We start from the raw sequence: 16,884 nt of genomic DNA on the forward strand, positions 1-16,884 counted from the left end.
ATCTGCATGCACTCCTGCTGGAATTCAGCACTGTTAACTTGCCCTCTGTCTGCCATCCAAGCACCTCCACCCTTCAAAAACTGGACAACCACTTCTAGTCGTCATTTATGACTGGATGACTGACACTTGTTCCTTAACTCTTCCTTCTGTAACCCCAATTTATATCATTCACTGCCTGATAGAGAAAGCAACATCTTTACTCCGTTGAGAAACCACACTGAAACTACAATAGAAGAAAATCTGGGAGGTCTTTATTACTTGGCACTTCCAAATCAAAATACTAAGAAGATCAAATGTTACTCATTATAAGGGAATGGAAGATAAGACATCCCTTTGGGACAGGAAAAAAACAGAACTCGTATGAGGAGAAATATACAAGAGTAGATGGATCACACAACATGAAAAAATGATTATCAAAAAGAAAATTGGTAATAAAATAATTTCTGATGTCTGGCTTACTTTCACCAGTGGAATTTGTAAAAAAAAAAAGTGCAAGTCACTGATTCATAACCAATTTTTCTAAATCAAGCAGCAAAATGACAAGAAAAACACCACCCCAACCACCCATATATATTTGCTTCTCTTTCCCACACACCACTGGCTTTAGTTTCAAACCAAGGACTGCACACTTACTTGCTAGTGTCTGTACTGACAGGAAATTCTTCCATAAGCAAAACAGCAACTTTTTATCAAATCTTAAACTCAAAAAATGTTTACAATTAAAATCTAAATTCTAAATGCAGAGAGAAACTTTCTATCAGGTCCTGTGCAATTCAGAGTCAAGACATTTTAAAACAGAAAATAATTTCTAATGCTAAAATAAAGACTGAAAAGCCTCTGCCACTTTTTTCTGGAAAAAAAAGATTTCTTTTTTTCAGAATTTAGTGCAATGTTGTTCACAGTTACCATTACTTTGCCAAGGTAAACAATGAAGTGTTACTAGTTAAGCTTTTAGCTGAGTTTCATCAAACACCTAACCTTAGCTCTAAAGCTAATGAAAAGGAGTTGTACTATGATGATCCCTCTGAGTCACTTCCAACTCAAGATGCTTTATGATTCTAGGGAAAAAATAACGATTTCTCTCTTCAAAAGACAATGCACAATGCCACACAGCTTCTGGTTCCCAGCCAATAAGGAATCAATTAAAAAATCAGAATTACCCAGGCAGAGTGGCACAAGGAAGAAGCACTGTACGTGGCTAACCCTACCACCAGCATTGCACAACAAGATGTCAAGGTTGTTCAGGGTTCCCCCTTCCAAAATCCCTCTTAAATGGCAAATCAGCCATTTTCTTCCATCTTGTCAGCATAGGGTCAAATCATTCTCATTACTAATGTATCACCACAACCCAAATGAAATCTTCTATACTTTTAGGTTACCACAGTGAGAGATGATATCCTAAACCATGCAGCAAATTTATTTCCAAGCCTTCCCTGGCTACCTGCCCTCTTATATACTGAGTAAATTTTGGTAACAAGCATTCAAGCTAGAACTATCCTTTGTAAAGCAAATCTGCAACAGAAATTACCCAGAAACTCCACAGAAATCTTTCTGCAAAGAGTAGTACACAGCTTGGTAAATCTACTGTATGTATGGCTGTGCTATGAAATATCCTTTGGGGATCAAAATTTAAGAGCTGAATCATAGTTCTTCCTTTTGACCACACTGCTATTAGAATATCTAGTAGCAACAGTTTCCCAGATTCCTCTGCAATTCAGAAACAAACTGAGCAGTCTATTTAAAACAAAATATTAGCCAAGCATTCAGGAAAAGAAGTTTTCTACTAACTGAGGATACTTAAAACCAGAAGCTAACATGAAGCTGTATCATCAAGTCTAGAAAGCAGATGTGAACATGGAGATGCCACTATCCCAAGCTGTGAACTGGAAGAAAGGAGTTGAATGCAACTTTAATGTTAATTAACTAATTAAAAAAACCCCAGTAAACAGAGCCATGTTGTTGCTTCCTGTACCTCTGGCATAATGAAATAGGTCATATTTATTTACAAATTCAGCAGTTGAAAGAGAAGTTTGGGGAGTCTGGAGATGAAGAAACTGATTAGTGGCATCCATGATCCCATGTCAAGACAGGTCTCCAAAGGCTGGGGAACAATGGAAGCTAAGCTTATACATAAGCACAGCTCTCAGAGACTCTACAGTGTCTGAAGTTGTGTCCTGATGCCTAAATGCCAAAGAAGGCCACTGACAATATAATATACAGCTGTATATTATACAGAAACCTCAGAAAGTCATCTATTTCAGCACAGTCTAGCTGCTCCAACAGATGGCTAACTGGTGTGATGCAGCCAACCTTTTCCCCATAGAAAAGAATAGCTGCTGGAACAACAGGGTTCCTGTGCTTCTAATGAATCTCCACAGCAGATCAGCACAAAACTGTGGAAATTCCTCTGATCCCACACAACACAGGAATGGCATCACAGGGACCAAGGATTCACAAGCCACATGCACCAAACCAAGCACTGCTGGTGCCACAGCTTTCCACATATATGGTCCTGTTCTCCCACCAGATCTTCAGCCTTTGGAGCAGGGAGCAGAGCCAAGCACTGAGATACAATGTAAATCTCTGCCAGGCACAAAGATGTGGAGACATGAAGCTGCTGAAGATACCTGTGCCTTGTACCAAGGTTTGCGACTCACTATGACCTTAGAAATAACTGGAAAAAAAACAGTCTCTAACTTCAAAGAGCTACTTTCAACATGAGACATTACAAACAGCATTAAAACAGTGGAAATAAGACAGTTTCATTATCACTGTCTGCTATGGGAACCATCACCACTACAGAAAGAGAACACTTTGAACATATACAGTAGGAAAAGTATATTCACTTTTATAGTACAATGCTTTTTTAAAAAAATGTTTATCTTCAGCATTATACCAGAAGTAAGCAAATCATAAAGAATGCAAAAATTTACCAAAGACTTAACTATTTAAATAGTCCGCCTCCCCATAATATTCCATTTTTAGCCCACACTCAATTCATTAGTATTTCACACTCAATAGCTTCTAACACTGTAAAATGTATATCCATAGACACTTCTTGGTGCATGATTAAAGAAAATATATAAGTCAAAACCCAAGAAAGCAAAAAAATAAAAAGACACATCCACAGTACATTAACTGGAAGACAAAAATATGTAATTGGGAATGAAGATGCCCCAAGGCAGACCTTGAATCCTATACTGAAACCAGAGACAGACTGATTTTGTTATTTCTGAGTTTGAAAATATAAAGTACCTGTATGCAAGTCTCATCCTCCTGTTTACCCCTGCACAAGCTGTTTTACCCACAATCTAGAATCACCTGGAAAAAATTCTCCTCTCTTCTGGGCCTCCCAGCCCCCAAAAACTCCTTGAAATTCCATCCTTCAACCCAGACTGGAAATGTCAGGCTGTAATCAGATCAGTGACCTGTCTCCTCTGGGACCCTGCCAGTGCTCTAGAGAAAGACATGATTATTCCATAAACCACTGGAACAACCACTCCATCCTTACTCTGCTGGACTACAATGCAGAGGCTGACGTAGCCTCATGTCCAAGCTGTGTTATGTCTGTGGCAAAGAGTCCTCCACATGTCCTTTGCAGATTAAACTCTTGACAAAAAGACGCTTGTAAAACAGAACAGTCTGTACCAACATCCACTGGCATCAAGTTTCACACACAGTGACACACAGGAAAACTCCTCTGCTCTCAGTTTGAATTAAGTGCACTCTCTGAGGAAGTCCTTCGGTGCAGGTTCCAAGCACACCCCAAATTCTCTCACAAACATGTTATTTGGGCCCAGCATGCTCTTGCATGGACACATCACATGCTGTTTCATCACTAGCACGTTGGCACTGCTCTGTCCCAGCAGCAGTCCACACTAAGTCATGTCACAGTTTAAGCAGATGACTCAGCATACCTAAGGGGCACCCTTGGCTCAGCTCCTGCCAATTCAGTAGATACAGCCCTTAAGAGCATTACTCCCTCCTGAGTTTTATGTATTCCCACAGCATTTCATTACTCAAACAGCATTATCACCTTAACCAAAATTGGGTTAAGCTGAAGCTGTTTCATTTTTGCGGAGTATGACTCCTAGCTAAACCAAGCGGAGCTTCCTGTCACAGTTACCAGTGAACACAAGTAAAGCCTATTTAGTGCTAAGCTTAACACTACAGCAGCTTCTCAGAGCCAAAACAAACTCAGGCTTGCCAACTGAACTGCTCATGCAGATACAACTCCTGGGTAATCATTATTTATTCTAATAAAGAAAACAACATTTCATTAATTCTTTTAAAGACTCTTACTCCTTGATAGTAACTTACACTTCTCTGAGAAAAAGTAACTGTTCTGAGAAAAAGTAACCACTTCTCTCTTCTGTGAGACTGGTTGTGTGCTACATTAATTACTTCAAAACTTCTGAGACTTTGAAATTAAAAACAAATCAACAACCTAAATTAAATTAACAGACAACAGTAAAGCAATTCCAAACTCATAAGGATTACCAGATACCTATAGTACAATTCTAGCCAGCAGCTGAACCTCCTCCATTCTTGTCTAGTGCCAAACAGACAAATTTTTGCCAGCGTTTCACAGAACCTTTTTACTCCAGTGCGCTCATTGTAATAAATAGTATTTCTGAGGGCACTTAAGTAGCTTTCTTCTTTTCCCCGAGGAAATACTTTAAAAAGTCCTGAATATCATTTTAGAGAAAAACTAACCCGACAACCTGTGGGAAGCCCTGACCAGCTAAAAGTAATGTGTTTTTTTACCAACACCCTGTACTGCCAACTTCACGGTTCACAGAAAAGGATCAATCACACTAGCTATGTTTTCCATAACCAGTTCCACAGATAAACCTCTGAAAATTTTTAAAGAGACAGGGAAAGTCCATACCTGATCAGAGAAAAGAAGGTAGAAGAAAAAAGCTTCTTACCTCTGCCTGGGAAGCTCCATGAACAACACATACCATAAGGCCAGAAGAGTATATCCGACAGATTCAGGGTTTTTCCCTTCCTGTTTGCTCTCTCAGACTCCCCAGTAAAGTCTCCGCTGGCAGAAGGGCCCGACTTCCTCATTCCCACCCCACGCATGCGTGTTGCCAGCGCACACCCAACGGCACCGAACACGGCCCACAGCACGGAGCCCCAGCAAAGAAATCCCCACCCAACAGCAAAACCTGCAAGTCTGCATGTGATGCGTATTCCAGCCCTTCCTTCAAAGCGTTAGCTGGCTTAAGTAGCTGTGTAATAAAGCTCTTAAAAAAAGAAGCAAAGATAAAATCATGAACATCATCACAACTGTGTCTCAAAGTAACCGAAGCTCAGTTAAATCACATTCAAGATCTACTTTCTTTTCTCCTCAGTAATTTTTGATGACGAAAACAAAGAGAGAAATTTATGTAATTTCAGGCAAAAATCTTTTACTTGGTAGAGTCAGTGAAGTACCTCAGGAAAATGGGGCCAGTTAAGGACAAGATGTTATTCCTTACTTGAAGCTTCCTGCCTAGTAACAACACAAGGAAAACAAGAAAGCCAAACCATCAACATCACAACTCTACCATAGTACCTCCCCAACAGAAGCTCTGAAAGCAATTTATAATGATTTAAGTGTCCCTACATCCTGTGAGTCAAGACCTCATGTCTTCCTACAGAAAAAAAACCTGTTGAATGAAGTTATTTATATGTGTTTAACAGGAAAAACACGGAATGAAACTTGATATATCATTTTCCTGACCCCTATTCTCACCCAACCACCATTAGGGTCATGGACATTAAGAGACAACAAATGTAGACAAAATTTAAATGTTCTTGCGCATGCCCTCCAAAATATAAAACCTGCATGTGAATAAAATTATAAATTTCCAGGGAAGATATACATGACCAGCTTCATAATTTCTGCTGATATTATAAGTCCCTTAGAGCTTATTTAAAAGAGGAAATTATATATATATATATCTAAATAGCAAAATGGTTTTATGATCTACCACCTATAATTTTTTTTCTACCAATACATGATAAAGTTTAGGGAGTTAATAGCAGACAACAGCTCTACAACATGTTCCTTTCACTTCAAATTATGAGTTCTTGCATTTGTCAATGAAAACCCTGACAGTAACACAATGATTAAACTAGTATTAAAATAATAAAGGAGAAACCAAACAGATTAATAGAACAAAGGCAGAAGGCACTTCAAAAATCCACAGTAGTTTTCAGGACAGGGACTTGGGTTCAATGAGTCAAATCCTCAAGAGCTCTCAACCCTGCTGTCAAGAATGCAAGCTAATAATTTGCTTTTCCCAGAGAAAACACATGTTCGAAAAAAGCCATGGCAAAGGTAAAAAAGACAAGCTTGTAGAAGCCTTCAGATTCAAGGGTACAGACAGATATTACCTCTCAGTGTCAGCTAGGGAAGCCACTACTCTTTCTTTCTCATTCCTTCCTAAGATATTCCAGCTGGACTGGTTACATAGTTGTCCAAGCTGAAGGTTTAAACATAGATTTTTATTAATAAACACAGGTAGGCAGAAATGTGGGTGGGCAGTAATTACACAACCAATACCTCATTTTAACTAAAACAAGGCAACAAACAGCTCATCTAAAATAACCCCAAGTAGTAGACTTGAGGAGGAGAAAGCAATTGAAGTGATAATGTTCTGGATCACTGAGACCACTATCCTTCTTTTCTGTGCAAGAATAATCTACACTTACCTGACTGCTACTACAGGCACCTGGTAGATGAAAATGAAAAGCTGAAGAAAGGAGAGGGGAAGATCTTGGTGTCACTGCAATGCCTTTATCCTTCCTTAGTCATGAATCATTGAGAAGACCCAGCACAACTCAATGAAAAAGAAAGTATTAAAAAAATCAATCTAACAAAAAGATATAAAGTACTGCTTGCCACCCACTCAGAAACAGCTTTTCCCCCCACTTAATTCAGCAGCTCTAGTTCTGCTTTCATGTCAGTGACACGACAGCTACAATAACATTACAACTGTAATGTCAAACAATGAGACAGAAGGGCAGACTCATAGTCTGGCTGGAGATACTGGTCAAAAACTGCTCAAAAAAGCCCTCTAATCTATAACACAACCCTTAATAATTATCCCCCACCCCCCGCTCCCCAGCAAACTTATGTAAGAATACTGTCTCCAAAAGGATAAAATAATCCAGACTTTTTTCTTTTTTTGTAGTGTACTGTGAAAATATTACTGAATTTTTTAAATTGATAAACTTACAAGGCAAGAATCAAGCAATAGTCTGAACTTCCTCCGCACCTCCTTCCCCTTATGCCCAAGTGTTGGCATTACACTTGTCACTCTCCTATTTATTTGTTTTCAAACTGACTGGCAGACTCAAAAAAAAACAAACCTCATATGACAAAAATTCCAGGTGCAATAGTAGGGAAATGCTGAAGTATTCTGTAAGTGCAGTGTTAAGTGAAGAGAAATGCTACTGCCCAGCATAGGCAATAAAATTGTTACTGAAAGTGTAAAATGGAAATGTAAAATCCCATTTTATGAAGAACTCCACGGGTATTCAGAAAACATTTTCAGTGTCCACCTGAAAACTTATGTCTCAGGACTTCTTTATAGTATTATCTTCTTGCTTCTCATTTCTCTGACTGGGAGGTGGCTTTTCTTGTAACTTAGAAGATGTCACCCTCATTTTAAAAATAGATGTCAAATAGCTTCATGTTAATAACATATAATATTTGCTGTTTACATAACTACTCTCTAATAAAGCTTCAACTATTCTATTTACCTTCAAAGCAATTTATTTTGGAAGACTGCATTTAAACATCAAAAAAATCTTTTAATAAAAGCAGAAAGTCAAGAGCAGTGAAAATGAATGATTTTTTAAACAAAACTACCAATGTAGTTGCTTGCTTGCCTGCCTGTTTAATGTACGAGTTCATTTTAAACATCATCATCACAAGAAGGGCTATTTTTTTTCTGTGTTACATACAAAGCCACCTCTAGACTACTGTGATGTTATTTCAAAAGGCAATGGAGCACCTCGCTTTTGTGGCACATATATTTTATCATAACAGGAGCTCACAGTGAGAAAGAATATTTTTTTCATCCTCTGAGCCTTATTGTATTTCTATACATTACACTGTTCACTCAAAGACTTTGATACAGAATTATTGAACTATATCAGCTTCAATAAATCAGCTCCTCTACTTCATGCACCTGTTCAGTCAAGCATGTCATCATTTCTGCATTATGATGAAACAGTATGGCACCATTTGCTTCAGAGAAAAGATGGCCATTTACAAACAACATGCACAACAAAATGCTTTTGTGCCCACCACAACACTGTAGTTTTACCAAAAAGTTGAGGCAGGCAGCCTGAGGAGCTGCTAAGAGAAGATAATCCAGGTTTTTCTCCTTTCTCTCCCAGATCAGTCAAGTCTAGCTGCTAAGAGAATTGTTAAACATTAATTAAACAAGTGCCCTTGTGGCCAAGAAGGCCAATGGTATTCTGGGATGCATTAGGAAGAGCGTTTCCAGCTCTTCCAGGGCTGGTCCTACCCCTTTGCTCAGCCCTAGTGAGACACATCAGGAATGCTGTGTCCAGGTCTGGGCTCCTCAGGACAGGAGAGACCTGGAGCTCTGGGAGCAGGTCCAGCAGAGGCTGAGGAGATGAGGAAGGGCATGGAGCAGCTCTCCTGAGGGACTTGTGGCTGTTCAGCCTCAAGAGCAGACCCAGCTGAGAGGGGCCCTCATCCCTGTCTGTTCATGTCTGCAGGAAGGGCTCAGAGCAAGGACCTGGCTCTGCTCCCTGGGGCCCAGCAATGGGACGAGAGAGCATGGGCAGAAATGGATGCCCAGAAGTTCCACCTGAACATGACGAAGAACTTCTTTCCTGTGCAGTGACTGAGCACTGGAACAGAGACCAGAGAGGCTGTGCAGTCTCTCTCACTGAGGATATTCCAGACCTGTCGGGACACAATTCTGTGCCACGTGCTCTGGGATGACCCTGCTCGAGCAGGGAGGGGGGACCCGATGACCCACTGTGGTGCCTTCCAACCTGATCCACTCTGATTCTCTGAAAATACCCAAGCTGTAAACAAAGAGCAAATCACAGCCACTACCTACAAACATGATACTTCAAATGAGATTCAGCACAGCAGCAACAGAATGCAATCTCTCCGAAAAAACTGAGTTAACCACCTTAGCCTTGTGAGGACCCAAGCTTCCAGATTCACATTTGCATTCCACAACCAAGGAAGACAAGATACTGAAACTTTACCTGTTTAGCATTTCCAATGCATTTTCAAGCATAGGCTTAGAGCAGGGCAAGTTTAAACTACTTTGCAGAAAGTACTTTCCATGCCCATGCTTCATCTCTACTAAAGACCTAAGCCTATCCAAACCAAATTGTCTTCCTTCTCACATTTGCTTCTAAAAGGTTCCAAAAGATGTTCCAAATCTGTTAAATGGTTAAGAAGTCCTGGAAACAAGGGAAAAAATGTGGGAAGTACATAGGAACTTCAAAGCAGACATTTTTAGCATCAGTAGAATTGTCAAGTTCTTAGGTGTAGTTTCATAAGCAGCTTATTTGGGCAAAACCCGGGCAACACAGACTTTTTATGTATTTCTTCATTAATGGAAGCCATCTTGAAAGTATAACTAAATTTTAACTAGCTACCTAAATGCTATTCAGCAATCCTATACACTAGCAGGTTGGAATGATGAGAGTAGGTGAAATGGAATAAGGAATATGAGCAATAATTTGTGGAATTGTTACTTTACACTAAATCCACACCAAATTTATCTAATTTCAAAAACAATGCTAGATTTAAGCAATGCTTAATGGTGCAAGTTACGCAAATCCAGTCAAAGCCATCCTTTCAGCTCACTGCAGTTACAGCACCAAGTGAAGTACTGTCCAGAGAATGCTCTAGCAGTCCATAACTCGCATCACTTGGAACCTAGCTGCAAATAAGGAAGCAATTGTAAATGCTACAATAGTTGATACAAAAATAGCTTACAGGGCTCAAACAAAACCAGATATACTTCTTTGTTGAGTCCTGTAATAACTTCACTTGCAATCATAGCAGGAATATTACTCATCTGTGAAACTCATGTTCGTTATCTTATTCCACCTGTTTTCATGACAGAGACTGCAATTGTGTTTTAATAACACAACCTAATCTACACTACAGCTCTGGAGTCATCTGAGGTCAAGAGGCAGCTGTGGCAGAAATGGCACTGAGCCTGGAGAATTTCATCTCTCTTGTTAACAACAAGAGCATAAATAAAAAATTAGCTGGTCAACACACTATACAAGATTTTCTCCACACCTCTAACAGATTTGATATGAAAATCCAAATAGTATTCAGCACTGACAAGCCTGCTCAAGACTTTTAGGCAGTGTTAAATTACCATTCACACAAGGCTTAAAGTCTTCAAGTAGCAGCAGGAAAGATCACACAACTGTTGCTGAAAAGCAGGTTAATTCAGGTACATCTGACTCAGAATGTAATTGAGCCTCACTTGCTTTAAATGATACTGGCAGCCGGTGATTCAATTTGTAGCACTGCTAAAAAAAGCTGTTCCAGAGGCCAAAAATAGCCAGGGGCAAGGTACTCCTTTCGAATTAGACTTTTCCGGCAACCTTCAATTACATGAAAAAAATCCTATCCTTAAATATTTTGCAGCCTTTCTGTCAGTCTCACCTTCTAGATTTATAAAAATAGAATCTTTTCTTTACAGCTTGACAATATCATTAAAAGTTGCTTTAGTTTAACACAATCTGGCTTTTAGTGGGGGTGGAGGAAGGCACAGAGGTTGCTTCTGAAAGAGAAGATCCTCAAAATTTCTACTATGTCCAGCAGAGCCAATCCCTAAAGGCTCCAACAATGGACATATTGGCTCGCCCAATTAGGGAAGTTAGCAAGGCCTCTGTGATGACATATTTAAAAAGAAAATAGGGAACTCATTTCCTCTTTCATCTGCCTCTCTGAGGGGTGGTGAGGAGGGCTCCTTTCCAGTGCAGCCACTGGGGCAATGCTACTGGGGGGACCATCCCGGTGCCACGAGCAGCCACACAGCCAAAACCACATGGCCAGGCATGTGGTGGGAGCACGCCAGGATTGCGTGGTCGAAATCGGGACAGCGCCACACAAGTGCTGCCATTTTAGCATGGCTCAAAATGGACCATGCTTGCTTAGCTGCTTTTAGCCAGCCACGCTGCGAGCAGAAGGGCAGAAGCGGCAGCAGCAGCTTTTCTTTTTCGTGCCCCGCATGAGGAGAGGGGCTGAGTGGAGCCGGTGGCCGGCGCGGCTCGCACGGTGCCAGCCAGCAGGGACCATGCGACCAGCAGCAAGAGGCATGGCGAGCAATTCCCGATGCATTCCCTGGACAGAACCAACCTTTGCGCACTGCGAAACTCTATAAAAACTTTACAGTTGATAGAATTTGAGAACAAAGGAGCTTACGGACACCAACTCTCTTCCGAGTCAGAAAAAAGGAAAAGGTGAAGACGTGTGAGGAGTACAACTTGGCGATGCTAAGGCCTGTGCAAAGGAGGGAGGCAGAGGAGGAGGTGCTCCAAGCATAGGAACTGAGATTCTTCTGCAAGCCATGCTGAGGACAACAATACAACAGCTTCCCTGTAATTCATGAAGTGCATGGGCAAGATGCAGAATTCACCCACAGTCCATGGAAAAAAAAGGTGCTCACACTGGAGCGTGTGGATGCTGAAAAGCTGTAATCTAGTGAGAAACTTGAACAGAGACAGAGAGAACTCTTGCTTCCAGAGACAGAGGACCCTTGTTTTTATACTAGAACAGCTCGTCCTTAAAAACTACATCCCACAAACTAAATGGCCCACGAAAAACAGTTGTGGGAAGACTGTGGGAAGACTGCTTTGCCCGTGGGAGGGAGTCACATTGCAGCACATTGGGCAGGACTGCTACTTGTGAAAATCAGAACCACGTTTGAAAAGTTCACAGAGGACTGTCTCCCACGGGAAGGACCCCACAGCATAACAGAAGAGACTCCTTTTCCTAAACTAACTAAAGAAAAGATTTTTTTAAGTGACAAACTAACTACAAACCCCATGTTTTGTCTCCTTGTGCTGTCAATGATAGGAAAAGAAGGGCTGGGGTGGGGGAAGTGTTCTAAAGGTTTAATTTAGGTCTCATTGCCCTCTTTTAATTCCATTAATAAATTTTTCTTTATACCTTTTAATTTTTGAGCCTGTTTTGCCCTTAGAGTGTTTTCTCCTAATCCTTATCTCTCACCCCATGAGCCTTTTAGTTGTTCTTTCCCCCCCTTCTGCTCAACTATAGCAGAGGAGAAAAAGTGAATAGTTTTTTTAGGTGGGTACCTGGCCTCTAGCCAGTGTCAAACCCATGACAAAATTACCCACAGTTCTAGTGAGTGGTAACGAAAGTCACATGGGTTTCCATTAAACACCTACTCTTAAACCAGTAACAAACATTTCAAGCTTAACCACAAAAATGAAAGCTGTTGCCTTACATTTCTTTTTTCAATAGAGCAAACAACAAGAGATAGTCATGTATAAGAGAAAAAAATCCAACTCCCAACATCTCAGTGATCTTCCTACCAGTAATAGGTAAGAAATTTGTTTATTTTTCGCAGGAGCCTCAATTCTACTGGGAAAAAGAATATCCTACACATCCTCTTACAAAGAGTTTTTGAATTATAACCCGAGTTACAGAAATTTAGTTACCTAACCTGAAAATAATTCAATCAGGAAGGCAAAATGCAATAATCCTGGGAATAATCTACTAAAAATCCAGTGCCAACTTGATGAATTTTGCTGCTTATGACTTGTAAAAACAGTTCTCCTCCAAACAGAGAATGTTGTCTTTTAAAAGAAAGTCTTCTTACTTACTGCTTATTTTGCATGAGACTTATTCTAAATGGAGCAGTCCACAAAGAATTTTTCTCATTCTCAGTCTTCAAAGATATATTAATCTCTAAAAACATATTACAACTATATTGTTGCAGTATCAGCAACCAGAAGGATGTAAAATAAAAAATACATGGGATACAATTTCACAAACTATCTCACAAACTACAGCCAGAGTTGTGTTACTAAAAAGTACACAAATCTCCACAGCATGCTAAACCAGCTTAACTTTTTAAAAGCAAGGGTAAACTTGCACTAATGAACTTTATTCTCAGAAATTTAGACTTCACTCACAGAAAACTAAGATACTGGACTAGATAAGGCTTATCTACTCTAGTATCTTAAGACTGAAAAACGCTCAGAAAGAAAACAACAGTAGCGGCAAAATCAAGCAACTCTGTACTTCATTTGGGTGATTTAATTTCCATTAACCATGTCCTTGAAGTAGTGACAGCCCACCATGAAATTTTAATAGGCATTGTCCCAGACTGCCATAAGACTACAGGTGTTTAAGCCTTTACACACCCTGACTGCAGGGCTACCTTTTCCAGAACCTTGAGAGTACAGAGTACACCTGATTGGTGTTTTACAGTTATGGCACACACGGGCAACTCAGAAAGATCATTCAATTTTTCAAATTTCCTATTTTTAAGAGTCTTAAAAATAGAACTCAGCTGCCCATTGCACCACTGTCGCTGCAGTCCTAGCCACGACAAATGACAAGCCAGTCATGTACAGCCAATATTTGCATAATTTGATAAATTAAATTTCCTCTGACTTGTGTTGTGTAAGTCTTGTTAACAGCAGATATCCAAATACACAATAAGGTATAGGAAAGGGAAACTAGGCATTGAAACTCTTACCACCCAGGCAGTTCCTTTACACATATTTCTGTATTCTGCCACTTGCTGGTTTTGGAATAAAAGCAAAGACAGTACGCTAAAACCTAATGACAAACAACTCAAAAGAAAAAATTCTAAAAATGGGTAAGCCAAAGGCAGCTGTAATAGCACTAGTGTATTCATCATAACTGCACTGGGAATTATTCAGCATGCAAAACCTTACAAGAACAAAGTATTTAAATGTATTTATTAACATACTCGAGTCACTAGATTTCCATAGACTTACTGTCCATTTTTATTCTGTAAAGACAACTCACATAGCAGCTTGTCACATCAACATCACTGACTATTCCTACTTCTCAAAAGCTACACAAGTTTCTGAAATTACATTACTGAATTATGAGATGTGCTTGAAGGAAAGGGTTGCTGTCATTCACTTCCCTGTCCTAAAGGCTCCCAGTTACTGTCGTATAAACTGGTAAATAAGCAAGGGCTTCTTCCCCATTTTGTCCTCTCCTGGAGAAGGACAAGCCACATTTTTATTTGTCAGGTGAATGAATACCAGTATTACTCACATGACACTGTAGAAGGTTGGGGTTTATTTTCAGTTGAGATTTTAGTTAAAATATACCTGTGACTGTTTTAATACCTGGTGAGTAATCCTGACTCCACACCCCTTTCCTCTCCTGTAGTGCCTAATGTGACAGCCACATCATCACATCCTCAAATGCCAATACCAAGGATTTCTGTGGGAGCCTTTCTCCCTGGTATATCCTGAAATCACCCACATCATGGCCAAGCTTCAATTTGACAGAGCTCAAGTTCCATTCTCAACCGGTCTAGTGGATCTAAAAACTCACATAAAAACTGCTGTGAGCACAGATTCTCCCCAGAAACACACCCACAGACATCCCCACCCCGCCCCTGAGTGCTATTTTGCTAGAAGCATTTGACAGAAAAGTTCCACTGAGAAAGGAGTGACCAGAAAAGCTTACTACAGATCTCTGTTTACTGAAGTCATGTAAATTCTCAGATTTACAGAAAATCAGGAGGGAAATATTGCATTTCTATGAACTACAGTGCAGACATTAACACTTAGGTTATTCTGCCTTAACTGATGAATTTCCAATACTCCTGGTAAAGGAATTAATGCTAAAAGAAAAAAAAAAAAAAAAGCCTGAAAGCTACTTGCCAGTGTTGATACCATCCTATTTTTACTTTTTCCTTTTTGCAAATGCTACAGAAATGAGAAAGAACATCATGCATTAAGGACAGATTAAATTTTTGTCATGTTTCCCCCCACTAAGAATATATTCTGCAAAAATCACACTGCTCAGAGAGAAGATAAGTCTTAAGTCTAGTAATAATTAGAGAAAAAGGGTAAATTAAGTGTAACTTAAGGACTTTCTTTTGATTGGCAACCAACTGGCCTGTGCCTTTTTGCTTCCCATTTAAGGTGTTTGAGATCTTTGTGCATGGCCATTCACCTAATTATTTTAATAAAAATAAGAAGTATCTTGCAGTCCAACAGAACCTTTATGCCTACAGGCAGGTCACCAGTAAAATGCTAAGCAGCATCACTGAAGGGAAAATCGAAAAGCTCAGTTTCCCAGTGCATTTTGGCACAAGTTAGAACTTGGTTATCCCACGTATCTCCACTCTCACACTTATCAACAGGGAACCTCTTCTAAAAACAGAGATGGGATGATTTAGAGGGTTTCCAAACACAGCCAATCCTTACTTTGAGCACCTTTTCTGTTCACTGAAATTATTAATGTCCCTGAAGATTCTTAACACAAATACGTCCTTAAAATGGAATAAAATGTTCAGGAGACAAAACCAGATGGAATCAAAGTGAGATGTCTTCAAACCAAGAAATGGCTTTGTAAAAACTACAAAACAGTGGATAAGCAGCATTAAAAGGTAGCATGAAAGAGATATATTCAGCTAGCATGATTTAATACAGCACACAAGTACAGGAAACCAGCAATCTACACACAGGTTAGCAAGTCCAGAAGACACTCCTGCTGGCTCACATCTCTTCAGTAAAATCTGACAGTAGCTGGCAACAAACAGTTACATTTTAAATAGTCTGGTCAACTCCAAACAACCAAAGTTTAGGCAATTCTCACTGCCCTGAATAACATTTTCTTTCCACTGTTATGATTCACTTACAAAGAAGTTACAGTGTCAACCTTCTATCCATAAGGCCTGGTTTAAACAAAGAAGACTAAAACTCAAGTTGACTATAGGTTATTACAGCACTAATAATAATACAGCACTTTTTAATTAATTCTACAGCAGGCCTACTAACACAATTAAATGGCAGAATGACGCATAAAACAGGAAGGACAGCCTGAGTGCCTTTGGTTTAACTAACCCAGACCATCTCATCAGGCCACTTTAGCCTAACTTATTGCTATCTTTCTCCATGTCTCCTTTCAAATTTACAACAACAAGGTGGTCACAATGCTCCCTAACTTTTCATCAGTTCCAGAGGAAGCAGTGATGTTTCAACAATCCTCAGTAAATTCTAAGAACAAGGAGTACCACAGTTTGCTCCATGATCCAAACCACCCATCCTGCAACTCTGAACTATAAAGCAATGAAACTAAGAGGTAATAAACCACCTCTGTTACCTGCATTAGCTGGCTGAATTGATGAGTGGCTCAGATTAGAGCAAAGTTAAATGAAAAAAAAATTAGAAGAAAAATAGAGAATATCAGAAAATGAAAGATCATTACAGAGAACAGGAGAGGTAAAGATAACCATGCATCCAGGAAGAAAAACTCCTACAAAGAAAACAGAGCATTTGAGCAAGCAAAGAGATAAAGACTCCTTAGAGAAAAGTTATTTCAAGTCTGGAAAGGTACATCAGAGCGTGGTATTTCCTTTGCAATTGCTTTACTAATTTATGAGATTTTGCCCTGTTCTCATCTATTTTTGATCCAAAATCCACATCCCCTCAAAGCAAGCAAGACCAAGAATTACTGTCCTTCAGAGCTGGTCAATAAGAGCAAGCCATTTTCCAGCTTCCAAAACTCTGCATTTTGTCTACCCATACAAGAATTAACAACAATGCAGGTGCCAGTAGCAATTTCTGTATGATGACAAACAACTATTTATCAAGATCTTTCAAATGTGATTAATTAGTTCT

The 16,884-nt window shown here is 39.7% G+C and overlaps 2 protein-coding genes across 13 annotated transcripts in view; both read right to left on the reverse strand.

Moving 5' to 3' along the window:
• RC3H1 (ring finger and CCCH-type domains 1) overlaps positions 1-16,884 on the reverse strand; it is a 62,582-nt gene that overhangs the window by 39,142 nt on the left and 6,556 nt on the right. The window contains exon 1 of one of the 12 annotated variants that reach the window (XM_068199536.1): positions 4,932-5,085. The exons of the other annotated variants lie outside the window; for them this stretch is intronic. The gene's annotated coding sequence lies outside the window, so the exon portion shown is untranslated. Of the gene's footprint in view, positions 1-4,931; positions 5,086-16,884 lie in introns of those variants that run through there. 12 annotated transcript variants of the gene reach the window in all.
• The window catches only part of LOC137479226 (beta-1,3-galactosyltransferase 2), a 149,874-nt gene that overhangs the window by 10,262 nt on the left and 122,728 nt on the right, over positions 1-16,884 (reverse strand). The window lies entirely within an intron of this gene.

Source organism: Anomalospiza imberbis, chromosome 9 (assembly GCF_031753505.1).
Source record: "Anomalospiza imberbis isolate Cuckoo-Finch-1a 21T00152 chromosome 9, ASM3175350v1, whole genome shotgun sequence".
Classification (NCBI taxonomy): Eukaryota; Metazoa; Chordata; class Aves; order Passeriformes; family Viduidae; genus Anomalospiza; species Anomalospiza imberbis.